The sequence below is a fragment of the Symphalangus syndactylus genome, chromosome 20 (genome assembly GCF_028878055.3).
Source record: "Symphalangus syndactylus isolate Jambi chromosome 20, NHGRI_mSymSyn1-v2.1_pri, whole genome shotgun sequence".
NCBI classification, from domain to species: domain Eukaryota; kingdom Metazoa; phylum Chordata; class Mammalia; order Primates; family Hylobatidae; genus Symphalangus; species Symphalangus syndactylus.
In genome coordinates this window covers 3,331,850-3,359,114 of record NC_072442.2, presented here as the reverse complement: position 1 = coordinate 3,359,114, position 27,265 = coordinate 3,331,850, and positions in this window count along the sequence as shown.

The following is a 27,265-nucleotide window of genomic DNA, read 5'->3' as shown; positions in this document are numbered from 1 at the left end:
AACTGCAATTGGACATTCTGAGCGCTAAGAGGCCTATATTGGGAAAAATAATATCTTCAAATAAAAACTACACAGAAGAATTGTGTGAAACTTATTTCTGATATGTTCATTAAGCTAACAGAGTTAAACCATACTTTCGATTGCGCAGTTCTGAACACTCTTTCTGTAGAAAATGCAAGTGGACATTCGGAGCGCTAAGAGCGTAATAGTGGAAAAAGGAATATATTCAAATATAAACTACACAGTAGCATTCTGTGAAAATTCTTTCTGTTCAGTGCATTCAACTAACAGAGTTGAACCTTACTTTTAATTGAGCCGTTGTGAAACACTCTTTCTGTAGAAACTGCAATTGGACATGCTAAGCGCTAAGAGGCCTACATTGGGAAAAAGAATATCTTCAAATAAAAACTACACAGATGCATTCTGTGAAACTTATTTCTGATCTGTAAATTCAGTTATCAGAGATAAAACATATTTTTGATTGAGCAGTTATGAAACACTCTTTTTGTAGAAAATGCAAGTGGAGATTCGGAGCGCTAAGGGGGTAATAGTGGAAAAAGGAATGTCTTCAAATATAAACTACACAGAATCCTTCGGGGAAACTTCTTTCTGATCTGTGCATTCAGCTAACAGAGTTAAACCATACTTTTGATTGAGCAGATCTGAACACTCTTTGTGTAGAAAATGCAACTGAACATTTGGAGCGCTAAGAGCGTAGTAGTGGAAAAAGGAATATATTCAAATATAAACTACACAGAAGCATTCTGTGAAACTTCTTTCTGATCTGAGCATTCAGCTAACAGAGTTAAACCATACTTTTGATTGAGCAGTTTTGAAACACTCTGTCTGTAGAAAATGCAACTGGACATTCGTAGCGCTAAGTGGGTAATAGTGGAAAAAAGAATATATTCAAATATAAACTACACAGAAGCATTGTATGAAACTTCTTTCTGTTCTGTGCATTCAACTAACAGAGTTGAACCTTACTTTTGATTGAGCCGTTCTGAAACACTCTTTCTGTAGAAACTGCAATTGGACATTCTGAGCGCTAAGAGGCCTATATTGGGAAAAAGAATGTCTACAAATAAAAACTACACAGAAGAATTGTGTGAAACTTCTTTCTGTTATGTTTGTTCAACTAAAAGAGTTGAACTTTAGTTTTGATTGAGCCGTTCTGAAACACTCTTTCTGTAGAAAATGCAAGTGGAGATTCGGAGCGCTAAGAGGGTAATAGTGGAAAAAGGAATGTCTCCAAATATAAACTACACAGAATCATTCTGTGAAACTTCTTTCTGATCTGTGCATTCAGCTAACAGAGTTAAACCATACTTTTGATTGAGCAGATCTGAACACTCTTTCTGTAGAAAATGCAACTGGACATTTGGAGCGCTAAGAGCGTAGTAGTGGAAAAAGGAATATATTCAAATATAAACTACACAGAAGCATTCTGTGAAACTTCTTGCTGATCTGAGCATTCAGCTAACAGAATTAAACCATACTTTTGATTGAGCAGTTTTGAAACACTCTGTCTGTAGAAAATTCAACTGGACATTCATAGCGCTAAGTGGGTAATAGTGGAAAAAAGAATATGTTCAAATATAAACTACACAGAAGCATTGTATGAAACTTCTTTCTGTTCTGTGCATTCAACTAACAGAGTTGAACCTTACTTTTGATTGAGCCGTTCTGAAACACTCTTTCTGTAGAAACTGCAATTGGACATTCTGAGCGCTAAGATGCCTATATTGGGAAAAAGAATGTCTACAAATAAAAACTACACAGAAGAATTGTGTGAAACTTCTTTCTGTTCTGTTTGTTCAACTAAAAGAGTTGAACCTTAGTTTTGATTGAGCCGTTCTGAAACACTCTTTCTGTAGAAAATGCAAGTGGAGATTCGGAGCGCTAAGAGGGTAATAGTGGAAAAAGGAATGTCTCCAAATATAAACTACACAGAATCATTCTGTGAAACTTCTTTCTGATCTGTGCATTCAGCTAACAGGGTTAAACCATACTTTTGATTGAGCAGATCTGAATACTCTTTCTGTAGAAAATGCAACTGGACATTTGGAGCGCTAAGAGAGTAGTAGTGGAAAAAGGAATATATTCAAATATAAACTACACAGAAGCATTCTGTGAAACTTCTTTCTGATCTGAGCATTCAGCTAACAGAGTTAAACCATACTTTTGATTGAGCAGTTTTGAAACACGCTGTCTGTAGAAAATGCAACTGGACATTCGTAGCGCCAAGTGGGTAATAGTGGAAAAAAGAATATGTTCAAATATAAACTACACAGAAGCATTGTATGAAACTTCTTTCTGTTCTGTGCATTCAACTAACAGAGTTGAACCTTACTTTTGATTGAGCCTTTCTGAAACACTCTTTCTGTAGAAACTGCAATTGGACATTCTGAGCGCTAAGAGGCCTATATTGGGAAAAATAATATCTTCAAATAAAAACTACACAGAAGCATTGTGTGAAACTTATTTCTGATATGTTCATTAAGCTAACAGAGTTAAACCATACTTTTGATTGCGCAGTTCTGAACACTCTTTCTGTAGAAAATGCAAGTGGACATTCGGAGCGCTAAGAGGGTAATAGTGGAAAAAGGAATATATTCAAATATAAACTACACAGTAGCATTCTGTGAAAATTCTTTCTTTTCTGTGCATTCAACTAACAGAGTTGAACCTTACTTTTGATTGAGCCGTTCTGAAACATTCTTTCTGTAGAAAATGCAATTGGACATGCTAAGCGCTAAGAGGCCTACATTGGGAAAAAGAATATCTTCAAATAAAAACTACACAGATGCATTCTGTGAAACTTGTTTCTGATCTGTAAATTCAGTTAACAGAGATAAAACATATTTTTGATTGAGCAGTTATGAAACACTCTTTTTGTAGAAAATGCAAGTGGAGATTCGGAGCGCTAAGAGGGAAATAGTGGAAAAAGGAATGTCTTCAAATATAAACTACACAGAATCATTCGGTGAAACTTCTTTCTGATCTGTGCATTCAGCTAACAGAGTTAAACCATACTTTTGATTGAGCAGATCTTAACACTCTTTCTGTAGAAAATGCAACTGGACATTTGGAGCGCTAAGAGCGTAGTACTGGAAAAAGGAATATATTCAAATATAAACTACACAGAAGCATTCTGTGAAACTTCTTTCTGATCTGAGCATTCAGCTAACAGAGTTAAACCATACTTTTGATTGAGCAGTTTTGAAACACTCTGTCTGAAGAAAATGCAACTGGACATTCGTAGCCCTAAGTGGGTAAGAGTGGAAAAAAGAATATGTTCAAATATAAACTACACAGAAGCATTGTATGAAATTTCTTTCTGTTCTGTGCATTCAACTAACAGAGTTGAACCTTACTTTTGATTGAGCCGTTCTGAAACACTCTTTCTGTAGAAACTGCAATTGGACATTCTGAGCGCTAAGAGGCCTATATTGGGAAAAAGAATGTCTACAAATAAAAACTACACAGAAGAATTTTGTGAAACTTCTTTCTGTTCTGTTGGTTCAACTAAAAGTGTTGAACCTTAGTTTTGATTGAGCCGTTCTGAAACACTCTTTCTGTAGAAAATGCAAGTGGAGATTCGGAGCGCTAAGAGGGTAATAGTGGAAAAAGGAATGTCTCCAAATATAAACTACACAGAATCACTCTGTGAAACTTCTTTCTGATCTGTGCATTCAGCTAACAGAGTTAAACCATACTTTTGATTGAGCAGATCTGAACACTCTTTCTGTAGAAAATGCAACTGGACATTTGGAGCGCTAAGAGAGTAGTAGTGGAAAAAGGAATATATTCAAATATAAACTACACAGAAGCATTCTGTGAAACTTCTTTCTGATCTGAGCATTCAGCTAACAGAATTAAACCATACTTTTGATTGAGCAGTTTTGAAACACTCTGTCTGTAGAAAATGCAACTGGACATTCGTAGCGCTAAGTGGGTAATAGTGGAAAAAAGAATATGTTCAAATATAAACTACACAGAAGCATTGTATGAAACTTCTTTCTGTTGTGTGCATTCAACTAACATAGTTGAACCTTACTTTTGATTGAGCCGTTCTGAAACACTCTTTCTGTAGAAACTGCAATTGGACATTCTGAGCGCTAAGAGGCCTATATTGGGAAAAAGAATGTCTACAAATAAAAACTACACAGAAGAATTGTGTGAAACTTCTTTCTGTTATGTTTGTTCAACTAAAAGAGTTGAACTTTAGTTTTGATTGAGCCGTTCTGAAACACTCTTTCTGTAGAAAATGCAAGTGGAGATTCGGAGCGCTAAGAGGGTAATAGTGGAAAAAGGAATGTCTCCAAATATAAACTACACAGAATCATTCTGTGAAACTTCTTTCTGATCTGTGCATTCAGCTAACAGAGTTAAACCATACTTTTGATTGAGCAGATCTGAACACTCTTTCTGTAGAAAATGCAACTGGACATTTGGAGCGCTAAGAGCGTAGTAGTGGAAAAAGGAATATATTCAAATATAAACTACACAGAAGCATTCTGTGAAACTTCTTGCTGATCTGAGCATTCAGCTAACAGAATTAAACCATACTTTTGATTGAGCAGTTTTGAAACACTCTGTCTGTAGAAAATTCAACTGGACATTCATAGCGCTAAGTGGGTAATAGTGGAAAAAAGAATATGTTCAAATATAAACTAAACAGAAGCATTGTATGAAACTTCTTTCTGTTCTGTGCATTCAACTAACAGAGTTGAACCTTACTTTTGATTGAGCCGTTCTGAAACACTCTTTCTGTAGAAACTGCAATTGGACATTCTGAGCGCTAAGATGCCTATATTGGGAAAAAGAATGTCTACAAATAAAAACTACACAGAAGAATTGTGTGAAACTTCTTTCTGTTCTGTTTGTTCAACTAAAAGAGTTGAACCTTAGTTTTGATTGGGCCGTTCTGAAACACTCTTTCTGTAGAAAATGCAAGTGGAGATTCGGAGCGCTAAGAGGGTAATAGTGGAAAAAGTAATGTCTCCAAATATAAACTACACAGAATCATTCTGTGAATCTTCTTTCTGATCTGTGCATTCAGCTAACAGAGTTAAACCATACTTTTGATTGAGCAGATCTGAACACTCTTGCTGTAGAAAATGCAACTGGACATTTGGAGCGCTAAGAGAGTAGTAGTGGAAAAAGGAATATATTCAAATATAAACTACACAGAAGCATTCTGTGAAACTTCTTTCTGATCTGAGCATTCAGCTAACAGAATTAAACCATACTTTTGATTGAGCAGTTTTGAAACACTCTGTCTGTAGAAAATGCAACTGGACACTCGTAGCGCTAAGTGGGTAATAGTGGAAAAAAGAATATGTTCAAATATAAACTACACAGAACCATTGTATGAAACTTCTTTCTGTTCTGTGCATTCAACTAACAGAGTTGAACCTTACTTTTGATTGAGCCTTTCTGAAACACTCTTTCTGTAGAAACTGCAATTGGACATTCTGAGCGCTAAGAGGCCTCTATTGGGAAAAATAATATCTTCAAATAAAAACTACACAGAAGAATTGTGTGAAACTTATTTCTGATATGTTCATTAAGCTAACAGAGTTAAACCATACTTTTGATTGCGCAGTTCTGAACACTCTTTCTGTAGAAAATGCAAGTGGACATTCGGAGCGCTAAGAGGGTAATAGTGGAAAAAGGAATATATTCAAATATAAACTACACAGTAGCATTCTGTGAAAATTCTTTCTGTTCAGTGCATTCAACTAACAGAGTTGAACCTTACTTTTAATTGAGCCGTTGTGAAACACTCTTTCTGTAGAAACTGCAATTGGACAGGCTAAGCGCTAAGAGGCCTACATTGGGAAAAAGAATATCTTCAAATAAAAACTACACAGATGCATTCTGTGAAACTTATTTCTGATCTGTAAATTCAGTTATCAGAGATAAAACATATTTTTGATTGAGCAGTTATGAAACACTCTTTTTGTAGAAAATGCAAGTGGAGATTCGGAGCGCTAAGGGGGTAATAGTGGAAAAAGGAATGTCTTCAAATATAAACTACACAGAATCATTCGGGGAAACTTCTTTCTGATCTGTGCATTCAGCTAACAGAGTTAAACCATACTTTTGATTGAGCAGATCTGAACACTCTTTGTGTAGAAAATGCAACTGGACATTTGGAGCGCTAAGAGCGTAGTAGTGTAAAAAGGAATATATTCAAATATAAACTACACAGAAGCATTCTGTGAAACTTCTTTCTGATCTGAGCATTCAGCTAACAGAGTTAAACCATACTTTTGATTGAGCAGTTTTGAAACACTCTGTCTGTAGAAAATGCAACTGGACATTCGTAGCGCTAAGTGGGTAATAGTGGAAAAAAGAATATATTCAAATATAAACTACACAGAAGCATTGTATGAAACTTCTTTCTGTTCTGTGCATTCAACTAACAGAGTTGAACCTTACTTTTGATTGAGCCGTTCTGAAACACTCTTTCTGTAGAAACTGCAATTGGACATTCTGAGCGCTAAGAGGCCTATATTGGGAAAAAGAATGTCTACAAATAAAAACTACACAGAAGAATTGTGTGAAACATCTTTCTGTTATGTTTGTTCAACTAAAAGGGTTGAACTTTAGTTTTGATTGAGCCGTTCTGAAACACTCTTTCTGTAGAAAATGCAAGTGGAGATTCGGAGCGCTAAGAGGGTAATAGTGGAAAAAGGAATGTCTCCAAATATAAACTACACAGAATCATTCTGTGAAACTTCTTTCTGATCTGTGCATTCAGCTAACAGAGTTAAACCATACTTTTGATTGAGCAGATCTGAACACTCTTTCTGTAGAAAATGCAACTGGACATTTGGAGCGCTAAGAGCGTAGTAGTGGAAAAAGGAATATATTGAAATATAAACTACACAGAAGCATTCTGTGAAACTTCTTGCTGATCTGAGCATTCAGCTAACAGAATTAAACCATACTTTTGATTGAGCAGTTTTGAAACACTCTGTCTGTAGAAAATTCAACTGGACATTCATAGCGCTAAGTGGGTAATAGTGGAAAAAAGAATATGTTCAAATATAAACTACACAGAAGCATTGTATGAAACTTCTCTCTGTTCTGTGCATTCAACTAACAGAGTTGAACCTTACTTTTGATTGAGCCGTTCTGAAACACTCTTTCTGTAGAAACTGCCATTGGACATTCTGAGCGCTAAGAGGCCTATATTGGGAAAAAGAATGTCTACAAATAAAAACTACACAGAAGAATTGTGTGAAACTTCTTTCTGTTCTGTTTGTTCAACTAAAAGAGTTGAACCTTAGTTTTGATTGAGCCGTTCTGAAACACTCTTTCTGTAGAAAATGCAAGTGGAGATTCGGAGCGCTAAGAGGGTAATAGTGGAAAAAGGAATGTCTCCAAATATAAACTACACAGAATCATTCTGTGAAACTTCTTTCTGATCTGTGCATTCAGCTAACAGGGTTAAACCATACTTTTGATTGAGCAGATCTGAATACTCTTTCTGTAGAAAATGCAACTGGACATTTGGAGCGCTAAGAGAGTAGTAGTGGAAAAAGGAATATATTCAAATATAAACTACACAGAAGCATTCTGTGAAACTTCTTTCTGATCTGAGCATTCAGCTAACAGAGTTAAACCATACTTTTGATTGAGCAGTTTTGAAACACTCTGTCTGTAGAAAATGCAACTGGACATTCGTAGCGCTAAGTGGGTAATAGTGGAAAAAAGAATATGTTCAAATATAAACTACACAGAAGCATTGTATGAAAATTCTTTCTGTTCTGTGCATTCAACTAACAGAGTTGAACCTTACATTTGATTGAGCCTTTCTGAAACACTCTTTCTGTAGAAACTGCAATTGGACATTCTGAGCGCTAAGAGGCCTCTATTGGGAAAAATAATATCTTCAAATAAAAACTACACAGAAGCATTGTGTGAAACTTATTTCTGATATGTTCATTAAGCTAACAGAGTTAAACCATACTTTTGATTGTGCAGTTCTGAACACTCTTTCTGTAGAAAATGCAAGTGGACATTCGGAGCGCTAAGAGGGTAATAGTGGAAAAAGGAATATATTCAAATATAAACTACACAGTAGCATTCTGTGAAAAATCTTTCTGTTCTGTGCATTCAACTAACAGAGTTGAACCTTACTTTTGATTGAGCCGTTCTGAAACACTCTTTCTGTAGAAACTGCAATTGGACATGCTAAGCGCTAAGAGGCCTACATTGGGAAAAAGAATATCTTCAAATAAAAACTACACAGATGCATTCTGTGAAACTTATTTCTGATCTGTAAATTCAGTTAACAGAGATAAAACATATTTTTGATTGAGCAGTTATGAAACACTCTTTTTGTAGAAAATGCAAGTGGAGATTCGGAGCGCTAAGGGGGTAATAGTGGAAAAAGGAATGTCTTCAAATATAAACTACACAGAATCATTCTGTGAAACTTCTTTCTGATCTGTGCATTCAGCTAACAGAGTTAAACCATACTTTTGATTGAGCAGATCTGAACACTCTTTGTGTAGAAAATGCAACTGGACATTTGGAGCACTAAGAGCGTAGTAGTGGAAAAAGGAATATATTCAAATATAAACTACACAGAAGCATTCTGTGAAACTTCTTTCTGATCTGAGCATTCAGCTAACAGAGTTAAACCATACTTTTGATTGAGCAGTTTTGAAACACTCTGTCTGTAGAAAATGCAACTGGACATTCGTAGCGCTAAGTGGGTAATAGTGGAAAAAAGAATATGTTCAAATATAAACTACACAGAAGCATTGTATGAAACTTCTTTCTGTTCTGTGCATTCAACTAACAGAGTTGAACCTTACTTTTGACTGAGCCGTTCTGAAACACTCTTTCTGTAGAAACTGCAATTGGACATTCTGAGCGCTAAGAGGCCTATATTGGGAAAAAGAATGTCTACAAATAAAAACTACACAGAAGAATTGTGTGAAACTTCTTTCTGTTCTGTTGGTTCAACTAAAAGAGTTGAACCTTAGTTTTGATTGAGCCGTTCTGAAACACTCTTTCTGTAGAAAATGCAAGTGGAGATTCGGAGCGCTAAGAGGGTAATAGTGGAAAAAGGAATGTCTCCAAATATAAACTACACAGAATCACTCTGTGAAACTTCTTTCTGATCTGTGCATTCAGCTAACAGAGTTAAACCATACTTTTGATTGAGCAGATCTGAACACTCTTTCTGTAGAAAATGCAACTGGACATTTGGAGCGCTAAGAGAGTAGTAGTGGAAAAAGGAATATATTCAAATATAAACTACACAGAAGCATTCTGTGAAACTTCTTTCTGATCTGAGCATTCAGCTAACAGAATTAAACCATACTTTTGATTGAGCAGTTTTGAAACACTCTGTCTGTAGAAAATGCAACTGGACATTCGTAGCGCTAAGTGGGTAATAGTGGAAAAAAGAATATGTTCAAATATAAACTACACAGAAGCATTGTATGAAACTTCTTTCTGTTGTGTGCATTCAACTAACATAGTTGAACCTTACTTTTGATTGAGCCGTTCTGAAACACTCTTTCTGTAGAAACTGCAATTGGACATTCTGAGCGCTAAGAGGCCTATATTGGGAAAAAGAATGTCTACAAATAAAAACTACACAGAAGAATTGTGTGAAACTTCTTTCTGTTATGTTTGTTCAACTAAAAGAGTTGAACTTTAGTTTTGATTGAGCCGTTCTGAAACACTCTTTCTGTAGAAAATGCAAGTGGAGATTCGGAGCGCTAAGAGGGTAATAGTGGAAAAAGGAATGTCTCCAAATATAAACTACACAGAATCATTCTGTGAAACTTCTTTCTGATCTGTGCATTCAGCTAACAGAGTTAAACCATACTTTTGATTGAGCAGATCTGAACACTCTTTCTGTAGAAAATGCAACTGGACATTTGGAGCGCTAAGAGCGTAGTAGTGGAAAAAGGAATATATTCAAATATAAACTACACAGAAGCATTCTGTGAAACTTCTTGCTGATCTGAGCATTCAGCTAACAGAATTAAACCATACTTTTGATTGAGCAGTTTTGAAACACTCTGTCTGTAGAAAATTCAACTGGACATTCATAGCGCTAAGTGGGTAATAGTGGAAAAAAGAATATGTTCAAATATAAACTAAACAGAAGCATTGTATGAAACTTCTTTCTGTTCTGTGCATTCAACTAACAGAGTTGAACCTTACTTTTGATTGAGCCGTTCTGAAACACTCTTTCTGTAGAAACTGCAATTGGACATTCTGAGCGCTAAGATGCCTATATTGGGAAAAAGAATGTCTACAAATAAAAACTACACAGAAGAATTGTGTGAAACTTCTTTCTGTTCTGTTTGTTCAACTAAAAGAGTTGAACCTTAGTTTTGATTGGGCCGTTCTGAAACACTCTTTCTGTAGAAAATGCAAGTGGAGATTCGGAGCGCTAAGAGGGTAATAGTGGAAAAAGGAATGTCTCCAAATATAAACTACACAGAATCATTCTGTGAAACTTCTTTCTGATCTGTGCATTCAGCTAACAGAGTTAAACCATACTTTTGATTGAGCAGATCTGAACACTCTTGCTGTAGAAAATGCAACTGGACATTTGGAGCGCTAAGAGAGTAGTAGTGGAAAAAGGAATATATTCAAATATAAACTACACAGAAGCATTCTGTGAAACTTCTTTCTGATCTGAGCATTCAGCTAACAGAATTAAACCATACTTTTGATTGAGCAGTTTTGAAACACTCTGTCTGTAGAAAATGCAACTGGACACTCGTAGCGCTAAGTGGGTAATAGTGGAAAAAAGAATATGTTCAAATATAAACTACACAGAACCATTGTATGAAACTTCTTTCTGTTCTGTGCATTCAACTAACAGAGTTGAACCTTACTTTTGATTGAGCCTTTCTGAAACACTCTTTCTGTAGAAACTGCAATTGGACATTCTGAGCGCTAAGAGGCCTCTATTGGGAAAAATAATATCTTCAAATAAAAACTACACAGAAGAATTGTGTGAAACTTATTTCTGATATGTTCATTAAGCTAACAGAGTTAAACCATACTTTTGATTGCGCAGTTCTGAACACTCTTTCTGTAGAAAATGCAAGTGGACATTCGGAGCGCTAAGAGGGTAATAGTGGAAAAAGGAATATATTCAAATATAAACTACACAGTAGCATTCTGTGAAAATTCTTTCTGTTCAGTGCATTCAACTAACAGAGTTGAACCTTACTTTTAATTGAGCCGTTGTGAAACACTCTTTCTGTAGAAACTGCAATTGGACAGGCTAAGCGCTAAGAGGCCTACATTGGGAAAAAGAATATCTTCAAATAAAAACTACACAGATGCATTCTGTGAAACTTATTTCTGATCTGTAAATTCAGTTATCAGAGATAAAACATATTTTTGATTGAGCAGTTATGAAACACTCTTTTTGTAGAAAATGCAAGTGGAGATTCGGAGCGCTAAGGGGGTAATAGTGGAAAAAGGAATGTCTTCAAATATAAACTACACAGAATCATTCGGGGAAACTTCTTTCTGATCTGTGCATTCAGCTAACAGAGTTAAACCATACTTTTGATTGAGCAGATCTGAACACTCTTTGTGTAGAAAATGCAACTGGACATTTGGAGCGCTAAGAGCGTAGTAGTGTAAAAAGGAATATATTCAAATATAAACTACACAGAAGCATTCTGTGAAACTTCTTTCTGATCTGAGCATTCAGCTAACAGAGTTAAACCATACTTTTGATTGAGCAGTTTTGAAACACTCTGTCTGTAGAAAATGCAACTGGACATTCGTAGCGCTAAGTGGGTAATAGTGGAAAAAAGAATATATTCAAATATAAACTACACAGAAGCATTGTATGAAACTTCTTTCTGTTCTGTGCATTCAACTAACAGAGTTGAACCTTACTTTTGATTGAGCCGTTCTGAAACACTCTTTCTGTAGAAACTGCAATTGGACATTCTGAGCGCTAAGAGGCCTATATTGGGAAAAAGAATGTCTACAAATAAAAACTACACAGAAGAATTGTGTGAAACATCTTTCTGTTATGTTTGTTCAACTAAAAGGGTTGAACTTTAGTTTTGATTGAGCCGTTCTGAAACACTCTTTCTGTAGAAAATGCAAGTGGAGATTCGGAGCGCTAAGAGGGTAATAGTGGAAAAAGGAATGTCTCCAAATATAAACTACACAGAATCATTCTGTGAAACTTCTTTCTGATCTGTGCATTCAGCTAACAGAGTTAAACCATACTTTTGATTGAGCAGATCTGAACACTCTTTCTGTAGAAAATGCAACTGGACATTTGGAGCGCTAAGAGCGTAGTAGTGGAAAAAGGAATATATTGAAATATAAACTACACAGAAGCATTCTGTGAAACTTCTTGCTGATCTGAGCATTCAGCTAACAGAATTAAACCATACTTTTGATTGAGCAGTTTTGAAACACTCTGTCTGTAGAAAATTCAACTGGACATTCATAGCGCTAAGTGGGTAATAGTGGAAAAAAGAATATGTTCAAATATAAACTACACAGAAGCATTGTATGAAACTTCTCTCTGTTCTGTGCATTCAACTAACAGAGTTGAACCTTACTTTTGATTGAGCCGTTCTGAAACACTCTTTCTGTAGAAACTGCCATTGGACATTCTGAGCGCTAAGAGGCCTATATTGGGAAAAAGAATGTCTACAAATAAAAACTACACAGAAGAATTGTGTGAAACATCTTTCTGTTATGTTTGTTCAACTAAAAGGGTTGAACTTTAGTTTTGATTGAGCCGTTCTGAAACACTCTTTCTGTAGAAAATGCAAGTGGAGATTCGGAGCGCTAAGAGGGTAATAGTGGAAAAAGGAATGTCTCCAAATATAAACTACACAGAATCATTCTGTGAAACTTCTTTCTGATCTGTGCATTCAGCTAACAGAGTTAAACCATACTTTTGATTGAGCAGATCTGAACACTCTTTCTGTAGAAAATGCAACTGGACATTTGGAGCGCTAAGAGCGTAGTAGTGGAAAAAGGAATATATTGAAATATAAACTACACAGAAGCATTCTGTGAAACTTCTTGCTGATCTGAGCATTCAGCTAACAGAATTAAACCATACTTTTGATTGAGCAGTTTTGAAACACTCTGTCTGTAGAAAATTCAACTGGACATTCATAGCGCTAAGTGGGTAATAGTGGAAAAAAGAATATGTTCAAATATAAACTACACAGAAGCATTGTATGAAACTTCTCTCTGTTCTGTGCATTCAACTAACAGAGTTGAACCTTACTTTTGATTGAGCCGTTCTGAAACACTCTTTCTGTAGAAACTGCCATTGGACATTCTGAGCGCTAAGAGGCCTATATTGGGAAAAAGAATGTCTACAAATAAAAACTACACAGAAGAATTGTGTGAAACTTCTTTCTGTTCTGTTTGTTCAACTAAAAGAGTTGAACCTTAGTTTTGATTGAGCCGTTCTGAAACACTCTTTCTGTAGAAAATGCAAGTGGAGATTCGGAGCGCTAAGAGGGTAATAGTGGAAAAAGGAATGTCTCCAAATATAAACTACACAGAATCATTCTGTGAAACTTCTTTCTGATCTGTGCATTCAGCTAACAGGGTTAAACCATACTTTTGATTGAGCAGATCTGAATACTCTTTCTGTAGAAAATGCAACTGGACATTTGGAGCGCTAAGAGAGTAGTAGTGGAAAAAGGAATATATTCAAATATAAACTACACAGAAGCATTCTGTGAAACTTCTTTCTGATCTGAGCATTCAGCTAACAGAGTTAAACCATACTTTTGATTGAGCAGTTTTGAAACACTCTGTCTGTAGAAAATGCAACTGGACATTCGTAGCGCTAAGTGGGTAATAGTGGAAAAAAGAATATGTTCAAATATAAACTACACAGAAGCATTGTATGAAAATTCTTTCTGTTCTGTGCATTCAACTAACAGAGTTGAACCTTACATTTGATTGAGCCTTTCTGAAACACTCTTTCTGTAGAAACTGCAATTGGACATTCTGAGCGCTAAGAGGCCTCTATTGGGAAAAATAATATCTTCAAATAAAAACTACACAGAAGCATTGTGTGAAACTTATTTCTGATATGTTCATTAAGCTAACAGAGTTAAACCATACTTTTGATTGTGCAGTTCTGAACACTCTTTCTGTAGAAAATGCAAGTGGACATTCGGAGCGCTAAGAGGGTAATAGTGGAAAAAGGAATATATTCAAATATAAACTACACAGTAGCATTCTGTGAAAAATCTTTCTGTTCTGTGCATTCAACTAACAGAGTTGAACCTTACTTTTGATTGAGCCGTTCTGAAACACTCTTTCTGTAGAAACTGCAATTGGACATGCTAAGCGCTAAGAGGCCTACATTGGGAAAAAGAATATCTTCAAATAAAAACTACACAGATGCATTCTGTGAAACTTATTTCTGATCTGTAAATTCAGTTAACAGAGATAAAACATATTTTTGATTGAGCAGTTATGAAACACTCTTTTTGTAGAAAATGCAAGTGGAGATTCGGAGCGCTAAGGGGGTAATAGTGGAAAAAGGAATGTCTTCAAATATAAACTACACAGAATCATTCTGTGAAACTTCTTTCTGATCTGTGCATTCAGCTAACAGAGTTAAACCATACTTTTGATTGAGCAGATCTGAACACTCTTTGTGTAGAAAATGCAACTGGACATTTGGAGCACTAAGAGCGTAGTAGTGGAAAAAGGAATATATTCAAATATAAACTACACAGAAGCATTCTGTGAAACTTCTTTCTGATCTGAGCATTCAGCTAACAGAGTTAAACCATACTTTTGATTGAGCAGTTTTGAAACACTCTGTCTGTAGAAAATGCAACTGGACATTCGTAGCGCTAAGTGGGTAATAGTGGAAAAAAGAATATGTTCAAATATAAACTACACAGAAGCATTGTATGAAACTTCTTTCTGTTCTGTGCATTCAACTAACAGAGTTGAACCTTACTTTTGACTGAGCCGTTCTGAAACACTCTTTCTGTAGAAACTGCAATTGGACATTCTGAGCGCTAAGAGGCCTATATTGGGAAAAAGAATGTCTACAAATAAAAACTACACAGAAGAATTGTGTGAAACTTCTTTCTGTTCTGTTGGTTCAACTAAAAGAGTTGAACCTTAGTTTTGATTGAGCCGTTCTGAAACACTCTTTCTGTAGAAAATGCAAGTGGAGATTCGGAGCGCTAAGAGGGTAATAGTGGAAAAAGGAATGTCTCCAAATATAAACTACACAGAATCACTCTGTGAAACTTCTTTCTGATCTGTGCATTCAGCTAACAGAGTTAAACCATACTTTTGATTGAGCAGATCTGAACACTCTTTCTGTAGAAAATGCAACTGGACATTTGGAGCGCTAAGAGAGTAGTAGTGGAAAAAGGAATATATTCAAATATAAACTACACAGAAGCATTCTGTGAAACTTCTTTCTGATCTGAGCATTCAGCTAACAGAATTAAACCATACTTTTGATTGAGCAGTTTTGAAACACTCTGTCTGTAGAAAATGCAACTGGACATTCGTAGCGCTAAGTGGGTAATAGTGGAAAAAAGAATATGTTCAAATATAAACTACACAGAAGCATTGTATGAAACTTCTTTCTGTTGTGTGCATTCAACTAACATAGTTGAACCTTACTTTTGATTGAGCCGTTCTGAAACACTCTTTCTGTAGAAACTGCAATTGGACATTCTGAGCGCTAAGAGGCCTATATTGGGAAAAAGAATGTCTACAAATAAAAACTACACAGAAGAATTGTGTGAAACTTCTTTCTGTTATGTTTGTTCAACTAAAAGAGTTGAACTTTAGTTTTGATTGAGCCGTTCTGAAACACTCTTTCTGTAGAAAATGCAAGTGGAGATTCGGAGCGCTAAGAGGGTAATAGTGGAAAAAGGAATGTCTCCAAATATAAACTACACAGAATCATTCTGTGAAACTTCTTTCTGATCTGTGCATTCAGCTAACAGAGTTAAACCATACTTTTGATTGAGCAGATCTGAACACTCTTTCTGTAGAAAATGCAACTGGACATTTGGAGCGCTAAGAGCGTAGTAGTGGAAAAAGGAATATATTCAAATATAAACTACACAGAAGCATTCTGTGAAACTTCTTGCTGATCTGAGCATTCAGCTAACAGAATTAAACCATACTTTTGATTGAGCAGTTTTGAAACACTCTGTCTGTAGAAAATTCAACTGGACATTCATAGCGCTAAGTGGGTAATAGTGGAAAAAAGAATATGTTCAAATATAAACTAAACAGAAGCATTGTATGAAACTTCTTTCTGTTCTGTGCATTCAACTAACAGAGTTGAACCTTACTTTTGATTGAGCCGTTCTGAAACACTCTTTCTGTAGAAACTGCAATTGGACATTCTGAGCGCTAAGATGCCTATATTGGGAAAAAGAATGTCTACAAATAAAAACTACACAGAAGAATTGTGTGAAACTTCTTTCTGTTCTGTTTGTTCAACTAAAAGAGTTGAACCTTAGTTTTGATTGGGCCGTTCTGAAACACTCTTTCTGTAGAAAATGCAAGTGGAGATTCGGAGCGCTAAGAGGGTAATAGTGGAAAAAGGAATGTCTCCAAATATAAACTACACAGAATCATTCTGTGAAACTTCTTTCTGATCTGTGCATTCAGCTAACAGAGTTAAACCATACTTTTGATTGAGCAGATCTGAACACTCTTGCTGTAGAAAATGCAACTGGACATTTGGAGCGCTAAGAGAGTAGTAGTGGAAAAAGGAATATATTCAAATATAAACTACACAGAAGCATTCTGTGAAACTTCTTTCTGATCTGAGCATTCAGCTAACAGAATTAAACCATACTTTTGATTGAGCAGTTTTGAAACACTCTGTCTGTAGAAAATGCAACTGGACACTCGTAGCGCTAAGTGGGTAATAGTGGAAAAAAGAATATGTTCAAATATAAACTACACAGAACCATTGTATGAAACTTCTTTCTGTTCTGTGCATTCAACTAACAGAGTTGAACCTTACTTTTGATTGAGCCTTTCTGAAACACTCTTTCTGTAGAAACTGCAATTGGACATTCTGAGCGCTAAGAGGCCTCTATTGGGAAAAATAATATCTTCAAATAAAAACTACACAGAAGAATTGTGTGAAACTTATTTCTGATATGTTCATTAAGCTAACAGAGTTAAACCATACTTTTGATTGCGCAGTTCTGAACACTCTTTCTGTAGAAAATGCAAGTGGACATTCGGAGCGCTAAGAGGGTAATAGTGGAAAAAGGAATATATTCAAATATAAACTACACAGTAGCATTCTGTGAAAATTCTTTCTGTTCAGTGCATTCAACTAACAGAGTTGAACCTTACTTTTAATTGAGCCGTTGTGAAACACTCTTTCTGTAGAAACTGCAATTGGACAGGCTAAGCGCTAAGAGGCCTACATTGGGAAAAAGAATATCTTCAAATAAAAACTACACAGATGCATTCTGTGAAACTTATTTCTGATCTGTAAATTCAGTTATCAGAGATAAAACATATTTTTGATTGAGCAGTTATGAAACACTCTTTTTGTAGAAAATGCAAGTGGAGATTCGGAGCGCTAAGGGGGTAATAGTGGAAAAAGGAATTTCTTCAAATATAAACTACACAGAATCATTCGGGGAAACTTCTTTCTGATCTGTGCATTCAGCTAACAGAGTTAAACCATACTTTTGATTGAGCAGATCTGAACACTCTTTGTGTAGAAAATGCAACTGGACATTTGGAGCGCTAAGAGCGTAGTAGTGTAAAAAGGAATATATTCAAATATAAACTACACAGAAGCATTCTGTGAAACTTCTTTCTGATCTGAGCATTCAGCTAACAGAGTTAAACCATACTTTTGATTGAGCAGTTTTGAAACACTCTGTCTGTAGAAAATGCAACTGGACATTCGTAGCGCTAAGTGGGTAATAGTGGAAAAAAGAATATATTCAAATATAAACTACACAGAAGCATTGTATGAAACTTCTTTCTGTTCTGTGCATTCAACTAACAGAGTTGAACCTTACTTTTGATTGAGCCGTTCTGAAACACTCTTTCTGTAGAAACTGCAATTGGACATTCTGAGCGCTAAGAGGCCTATATTGGGAAAAAGAATGTCTACAAATAAAAACTACACAGAAGAATTGTGTGAAACATCTTTCTGTTATGTTTGTTCAACTAAAAGGGTTGAACTTTAGTTTTGATTGAGCCGTTCTGAAACACTCTTTCTGTAGAAAATGCAAGTGGAGATTCGGAGCGCTAAGAGGGTAATAGTGGAAAAAGGAATGTCTCCAAATATAAACTACACAGAATCATTCTGTGAAACTTCTTTCTGATCTGTGCATTCAGCTAACAGAGTTAAACCATACTTTTGATTGAGCAGATCTGAACACTCTTTCTGTAGAAAATGCAACTGGACATTTGGAGCGCTAAGAGCGTAGTAGTGGAAAAAGGAATATATTGAAATATAAACTACACAGAAGCATTCTGTGAAACTTCTTGCTGATCTGAGCATTCAGCTAACAGAATTAAACCATACTTTTGATTGAGCAGTTTTGAAACACTCTGTCTGTAGAAAATTCAACTGGACATTCATAGCGCTAAGTGGGTAATAGTGGAAAAAAGAATATGTTCAAATATAAACTACACAGAAGCATTGTATGAAACTTCTCTCTGTTCTGTGCATTCAACTAACAGAGTTGAACCTTACTTTTGATTGAGCCGTTCTGAAACACTCTTTCTGTAGAAACTGCCATTGGACATTCTGAGCGCTAAGAGGCCTATATTGGGAAAAAGAATGTCTACAAATAAAAACTACACAGAAGAATTGTGTGAAACTTCTTTCTGTTCTGTTTGTTCAACTAAAAGAGTTGAACCTTAGTTTTGATTGAGCCGTTCTGAAACACTCTTTCTGTAGAAAATGCAAGTGGAGATTCGGAGCGCTAAGAGGGTAATAGTGGAAAAAGGAATGTCTCCAAATATAAACTACACAGAATCATTCTGTGAAACTTCTTTCTGATCTGTGCATTCAGCTAACAGGGTTAAACCATACTTTTGATTGAGCAGATCTGAATACTCTTTCTGTAGAAAATGCAACTGGACATTTGGAGCGCTAAGAGAGTAGTAGTGGAAAAAGGAATATATTCAAATATAAACTACACAGAAGCATTCTGTGAAACTTCTTGCTGATCTGAGCATTCAGCTAACAGAATTAAACCATACTTTTGATTGAGCAGTTTTGAAACACTCTGTCTGTAGAAAATTCAACTGGACATTCATAGCGCTAAGTGGGTAATAGTGGAAAAAAGAATATGTTCAAATATAAACTAAACAGAAGCATTGTATGAAACTTCTTTCTGTTCTGTGCATTCAACTAACAGAGTTGAACCTTACTTTTGATTGAGCCGTTCTGAAACACTCTTTCTGTAGAAACTGCAATTGGACATTCTGAGCGCTAAGATGCCTATATTGGGAAAAAGAATGTCTACAAATAAAAACTACACAGAAGAATTGTGTGAAACTTCTTTCTGTTCTGTTTGTTCAACTAAAAGAGTTGAACCTTAGTTTTGATTGGGCCGTTCTGAAACACTCTTTCTGTAGAAAATGCAAGTGGAGATTCGGAGCGCTAAGAGGGTAATAGTGGAAAAAGGAATGTCTCCAAATATAAACTACACAGAATCATTCTGTGAAACTTCTTTCTGATCTGTGCATTCAGCTAACAGAGTTAAACCATACTTTTGATTGAGCAGATCTGAACACTCTTGCTGTAGAAAATGCAACTGGACATTTGGAGCGCTAAGAGAGTAGTAGTGGAAAAAGGAATATATTCAAATATAAACTACACAGAAGCATTCTGTGAAACTTCTTTCTGATCTGAGCATTCAGCTAACAGAATTAAACCATACTTTTGATTGAGCAGTTTTGAAACACTCTGTCTGTAGAAAATGCAACTGGACACTCGTAGCGCTAAGTGGGTAATAGTGGAAAAAAGAATATGTTCAAATATAAACTACACAGAACCATTGTATGAAACTTCTTTCTGTTCTGTGCATTCAACTAACAGAGTTGAACCTTACTTTTGATTGAGCCTTTCTGAAACACTCTTTCTGTAGAAACTGCAATTGGACATTCTGAGCGCTAAGAGGCCTCTATTGGGAAAAATAATATCTTCAAATAAAAACTACACAGAAGAATTGTGTGAAACTTATTTCTGATATGTTCATTAAGCTAACAGAGTTAAACCATACTTTTGATTGCGCAGTTCTGAACACTCTTTCTGTAGAAAATGCAAGTGGACATTCGGAGCGCTAAGAGGGTAATAGTGGAAAAAGGAATATATTCAAATATAAACTACACAGTAGCATTCTGTGAAAATTCTTTCTGTTCAGTGCATTCAACTAACAGAGTTGAACCTTACTTTTAATTGAGCCGTTGTGAAACACTCTTTCTGTAGAAACTGCAATTGGACAGGCTAAGCGCTAAGAGGCCTACATTGGGAAAAAGAATATCTTCAAATAAAAACTACACAGATGCATTCTGTGAAACTTATTTCTGATCTGTAAATTCAGTTATCAGAGATAAAACATATTTTTGATTGAGCAGTTATGAAACACTCTTTTTGTAGAAAATGCAAGTGGAGATTCGGAGCGCTAAGGGGGTAATAGTGGAAAAAGGAATTTCTTCAAATATAAACTACACAGAATCATTCGGGGAAACTTCTTTCTGATCTGTGCATTCAGCTAACAGAGTTAAACCATACTTTTGATTGAGCAGATCTGAACACTCTTTGTGTAGAAAATGCAACTGGACATTTGGAGCGCTAAGAGCGTAGTAGTGTAAAAAGGAATATATTCAAATATAAACTACACAGAAGCATTCTGTGAAACTTCTTTCTGATCTGAGCATTCAGCTAACAGAGTTAAACCATACTTTTGATTGAGCAGTTTTGAAACACTCTGTCTGTAGAAAATGCAACTGGACATTCGTAGCGCTAAGTGGGTAATAGTGGAAAAAAGAATATATTCAAATATAAACTACACAGAAGCATTGTATGAAACTTCTTTCTGTTCTGTGCATTCAACTAACAGAGTTGAACCTTACTTTTGATTGAGCCGTTCTGAAACACTCTTTCTGTAGAAACTGCAATTGGACATTCTGAGCGCTAAGAGGCCTATATTGGGAAAAAGAATGTCTACAAATAAAAACTACACAGAAGAATTGTGTGAAACATCTTTCTGTTATGTTTGTTCAACTAAAAGGGTTGAACTTTAGTTTTGATTGAGCCGTTCTGAAACACTCTTTCTGTAGAAAATGCAAGTGGAGATTCGGAGCGCTAAGAGGGTAATAGTGGAAAAAGGAATGTCTCCAAATATAAACTACACAGAATCATTCTGTGAAACTTCTTTCTGATCTGTGCATTCAGCTAACAGAGTTAAACCATACTTTTGATTGAGCAGATCTGAACACTCTTTCTGTAGAAAATGCAACTGGACATTTGGAGCGCTAAGAGCGTAGTAGTGGAAAAAGGAATATATTGAAATATAAACTACACAGAAGCATTCTGTGAAACTTCTTGCTGATCTGAGCATTCAGCTAACAGAATTAAACCATACTTTTGATTGAGCAGTTTTGAAACACTCTGTCTGTAGAAAATTCAACTGGACATTCATAGCGCTAAGTGGGTAATAGTGGAAAAAAGAATATGTTCAAATATAAACTACACAGAAGCATTGTATGAAACTTCTCTCTGTTCTGTGCATTCAACTAACAGAGTTGAACCTTACTTTTGATTGAGCCGTTCTGAAACACTCTTTCTGTAGAAACTGCCATTGGACATTCTGAGCGCTAAGAGGCCTATATTGGGAAAAAGAATGTCTACAAATAAAAACTACACAGAAGAATTGTGTGAAACTTCTTTCTGTTCTGTTTGTTCAACTAAAAGAGTTGAACCTTAGTTTTGATTGAGCCGTTCTGAAACACTCTTTCTGTAGAAAATGCAAGTGGAGATTCGGAGCGCTAAGAGGGTAATAGTGGAAAAAGGAATGTCTCCAAATATAAACTACACAGAATCATTCTGTGAAACTTCTTTCTGATCTGTGCATTCAGCTAACAGGGTTAAACCATACTTTTGATTGAGCAGATCTGAATACTCTTTCTGTAGAAAATGCAACTGGACATTTGGAGCGCTAAGAGAGTAGTAGTGGAAAAAGGAATATATTCAAATATAAACTACACAGAAGCATTCTGTGAAACTTCTTTCTGATCTGAGCATTCAGCTAACAGAGTTAAACCATACTTTTGATTGAGCAGTTTTGAAACACTCTGTCTGTAGAAAATGCAACTGGACATTCGTAGCGCTAAGTGGGTAATAGTGGAAAAAAGAATATGTTCAAATATAAACTACACAGAAGCATTGTATGAAAATTCTTTCTGTTCTGTGCATTCAACTAACAGAGTTGAACCTTACATTTGATTGAGCCTTTCTGAAACACTCTTTCTGTAGAAACTGCAATTGGACATTCTGAGCGCTAAGAGGCCTCTATTGGGAAAAATAATATCTTCAAATAAAAACTACACAGAAGCATTGTGTGAAACTTATTTCTGATATGTTCATTAAGCTAACAGAGTTAAACCATACTTTTGATTGTGCAGTTCTGAACACTCTTTCTGTAGAAAATGCAAGTGGACATTCGGAGCGCTAAGAGGGTAATAGTGGAAAAAGGAATATATTCAAATATAAACTACACAGTAGCATTCTGTGAAAAATCTTTCTGTTCTGTGCATTCAACTAACAGAGTTGAACCTTACTTTTGATTGAGCCGTTCTGAAACACTCTTTCTGTAGAAACTGCAATTGGACATGCTAAGCGCTAAGAGGCCTACATTGGGAAAAAGAATATCTTCAAATAAAAACTACACAGATGCATTCTGTGAAACTTATTTCTGATCTGTAAATTCAGTTAACAGAGATAAAACATATTTTTGATTGAGCAGTTATGAAACACTCTTTTTGTAGAAAATGCAAGTGGAGATTCGGAGCGCTAAGGGGGTAATAGTGGAAAAAGGAATGTCTTCAAATATAAACTACACAGAATCATTCTGTGAAACTTCTTTCTGATCTGTGCATTCAGCTAACAGAGTTAAACCATACTTTTGATTGAGCAGATCTGAACACTCTTTGTGTAGAAAATGCAACTGGACATTTGGAGCACTAAGAGCGTAGTAGTGGAAAAAGGAATATATTCAAATATAAACTACACAGAAGCATTCTGTGAAACTTCTTTCTGATCTGAGCATTCAGCTAACAGAGTTAAACCATACTTTTGATTGAGCAGTTTTGAAACACTCTGTCTGTAGAAAATGCAACTGGACATTCGTAGCGCTAAGTGGGTAATAGTGGAAAAAAGAATATGTTCAAATATAAACTACACAGAAGCATTGTATGAAACTTCTTTCTGTTCTGTGCATTCAACTAACAGAGTTGAACCTTACTTTTGACTGAGCCGTTCTGAAACACTCTTTCTGTAGAAACTGCAATTGGACATTCTGAGCGCTAAGAGGCCTATATTGGGAAAAAGAATGTCTACAAATAAAAACTACACAGAAGAATTGTGTGAAACTTCTTTCTGTTCTGTTGGTTCAACTAAAAGAGTTGAACCTTAGTTTTGATTGAGCCGTTCTGAAACACTCTTTCTGTAGAAAATGCAAGTGGAGTTTCGGAGCGCTAAGAGGGTAATAGTGGAAAAAGGAATGTCTCCAAATATAAACTACACAGAATCATTCTGTGAAACTTCTTTCTGATCTGTGCATTCAGCTAACAGAGTTAAACCATACTTTTGATTGAGCAGATCTGAATACTCTTTCTGTAGAAAATGCAACTGGACATTTGGAGCGCTATGAGAGTAGTAGTGGAAAAAGGAATATATTCAAATATAAACTACACAGAAGCATTCTGTGAAACTTCTTTCTGATCTGAGCATTCAGCTAACAGAGTTAAACCATACTTTTGATTGAGCAGTTTTGAAACACTCTGTCTGTAGAAAATGCAACTGGACATTCGTAGCGCTAAGTGGGTAATAGTGGAAAAAAGAATATGTTCAAATATAAACTACACAGAAGCATTGTATGAAAATTCTTTCTGTTCTGTGCATTCAACTAACAGAGTTGAACCTTACTTTTGATTGAGCCTTTCTGAAACACTCTTTCTGTAGAAACTGCAATTGGACATTCTGCGCGCTAAGAGGCCTCTATTGGGAAAAATAATATCTTCAAATAAAAACTACACAGAAGCATTGTGTGAAACTTATTTCTGATATGTTCATTAAGCTAACAGAGTTAAACCATACTTTTGATTGCGCAGTTCTGAACACTCTTTCTGTAGAAAATGCAAGTGGACATTCGGAGCGCTAAGAGGGTAATAGTGGAAAAAGGAATATATTCAAATATAAACTACACAGTAGCATTCTGTGAAAATACTTTCTGTTCTGTGCATTCAACTAACAGGGTTGAACCATACTTTTAATTGAGCCGTTGTGAAACACTCTTTCTGTAGAAACTGCAATTGGACATGCTAAGCGCTAAGAGGCCTACATTGGGAAAAAGAATATCTTCAAATAAAAACTACACAGATGCATTCTGTGAAACTTATTTCTGATCTGTAAATTCAGTTAACAGAGTTAAAACATATTTTTGATTGAGCAGTTATGAAACACTCTTTTTGTAGAAAATGCAAGTGGAGATTCGGAGCGCTAAGGGGGTAATAGTGGAAAAAGGAATGTCTTCAAATATAAACTACGCAGAATCATTCTGTGAAACTTCTTTCTGATCTGTGCATTCAGCTAACAGAGTTAAACCATACTTTTGATTGAGCAGATCTGAACACTCTTTGTGTAGAAAATGCAACTGGACATTTGGAGCGCTAAGAGCGTAGTAGTGGAAAAAGGAATATATTCAAATATAAACTACACAGAAGCATTCTGTGAAACTTCTTTCTGATCTGAGCATTCAGCTAACAGAGTTAAACCATACTTTTGATTGAGCAGTTTTGAAACACTCTGTCTGTAGAAAATGCAACTGGACATTCGTAGCTCTAAGTGGGTAATAGTGGAAAAAAGAATATGTTCAAATATAAACTACACAGAAGCATTGTATGAAACTTCTTTCTGTTCTGTGCATTCAACTAACAGAGTAGAACCTTACTTTTGATTGAGCCGTTCTGAAACACTCTTTCTGTATAAACTGCAATTGGACATTCTGAGCGCTAAGAGGCCTATATTGGGAAAAAGAATGTCTACAAATAAAAACTACACAGAAGAATTGTGTGAAACTTCTTTCTGTTCTGTTTGTTCAACTAAAGGAGTTGAACTTTAGTTTTGATTGTGCCGTTCTGAAACACTCTTTCTGTAGAAAATGCAAGCGGAGATTCGGAGCGCTAAGAGGGTAATAGTGGAAAAAGGAATGTCTCCAAATATAAACTACACAGAATCATTCTGTGAAACTTCTTTCTGATCTGTGCATTCAGCTAACAGAGTTAAACCATACTTTTGATTGAGCAGATCTGAACACTCTTTCTGTAGAAAATGCAACTGGACATTTGGAGCGCTAAGAGAGTAGTAGTGGAAAAAGGAATATATTCAAATATAAACTACACAGAAGCATTCTGTGAAACTTCTTTCTGATCTGAGCTTTCAGCTAACAGAGTTAAACCATACTTTTGATTGAGCAGTTTTGAAACACTCTGTCTGTAGAAAATGCAACTGGACATTCGTAGCGCCAAGTGGGTAATAGTGGAAAAAAGAATATGTTCAAATATAAACTACACAGAAGCATTGTATGAAATTTCTTTCTGTTCTGTGCATTCAACTAACAGAGTTGAACCTTAGTTTTGATTGAGCCTTTCTGAAACACTCTTTCTGTAGAAACTGCAATTGGACATTCTGAGCGCTAAGAGGCCTATATTGGGAAAAATGATATCTTCAAATAAAAACTACACAGAAGCATTGTGTGAAACTTATTTCTGATATGTTCATTAAGATAACAGAGTTAAACCATACTTTTGATTGCGCAGTTCTGAACACTCTTTCTGTAGAAAATGCAAGTGGACATTCGGAGCGCTAAGAGGGTAATAGTGGAAAAAGGAATATATTCAAATATAAACTACACAGTAGCATTCTGTGAAAATTCTTTCTGTTCTGTGCATTCAACTAACAGAGTTGTACCTTACTTTTGATTGAGCCGTTCTGAAACACTCTTTCTGTAGAAACTGCAATTGGACATGCTAAGCGCTAAGAGGCCTACATTGGGAAAAAGAATATCTTCAAATAAAAACTACACAGATGCATTCTGTGAAACTTATTTCTGATCTGTAAATTCAGTTAAAAGAGATAAAACATATTTTTGATTGAGCAGTTATGAAACACTCTTTTTGTAGAAAATGCAAGTGGAGTTTCGGAGCGCTAAGTGGGTAATAGTGGAAAAACGAATGTCTTCAAATATAAACTACACAGAATCATTCGGTGAAACTTCTTTCTGATCTGTGCATTCAGCTAACAGGGTTAAACCATACTTTTGATTGAGCAGATCTGAACACACTTTCTGTAGAAAATGCAACTGGACATTTGGAGCGCTAAGAGCGTAGTAGTGGAAAAAGGAATATATTCAAATATAAACTACACAGAAGCATTCTGTGAAACTTCTTTCTGATCTGAGCATTCAGCTAACAGAGTTAAACCATACTTTTGATTGAGCAGTTTTGAAACACTCTGTCTGTAGAAAATGCAACTGGACATTCGTAGCGCTAAGTGGGTAATAGTGGAATAAAGAATATGTTCAAATATAAACTACACAGAAGCATTGTTTGAAACTACTTTCTGTTCTGTGCATTCAACTAACAGAGTTGAACCTTACTTTTGATTGAGCCGTTCTGAAACACTCTTTCTGTAGAAACTGCAGGTGGACATTCTGAGCGCTAAGAGGCCTATATTGGGAAAAAGGATGTCTACAAATAAAAACTACACAGAAGAATTGTGTGAAACTTCTTTCTGTTCTGTTTGTTCAACTAAAAGATTTGGACCTTAGTTTTGATTGAGCCGTTCTGAAACACTCTTTCTGTAGAAAATGCAAGTGGATATTCGGAGTGCTAAGAGGGTACTAGTGGAAAAAGGAATGTCTCCAAATATAAACTACACAGAATCATTCTGTGAAACTTCTTTCTGATCTGTGCATTCAGCTAACAG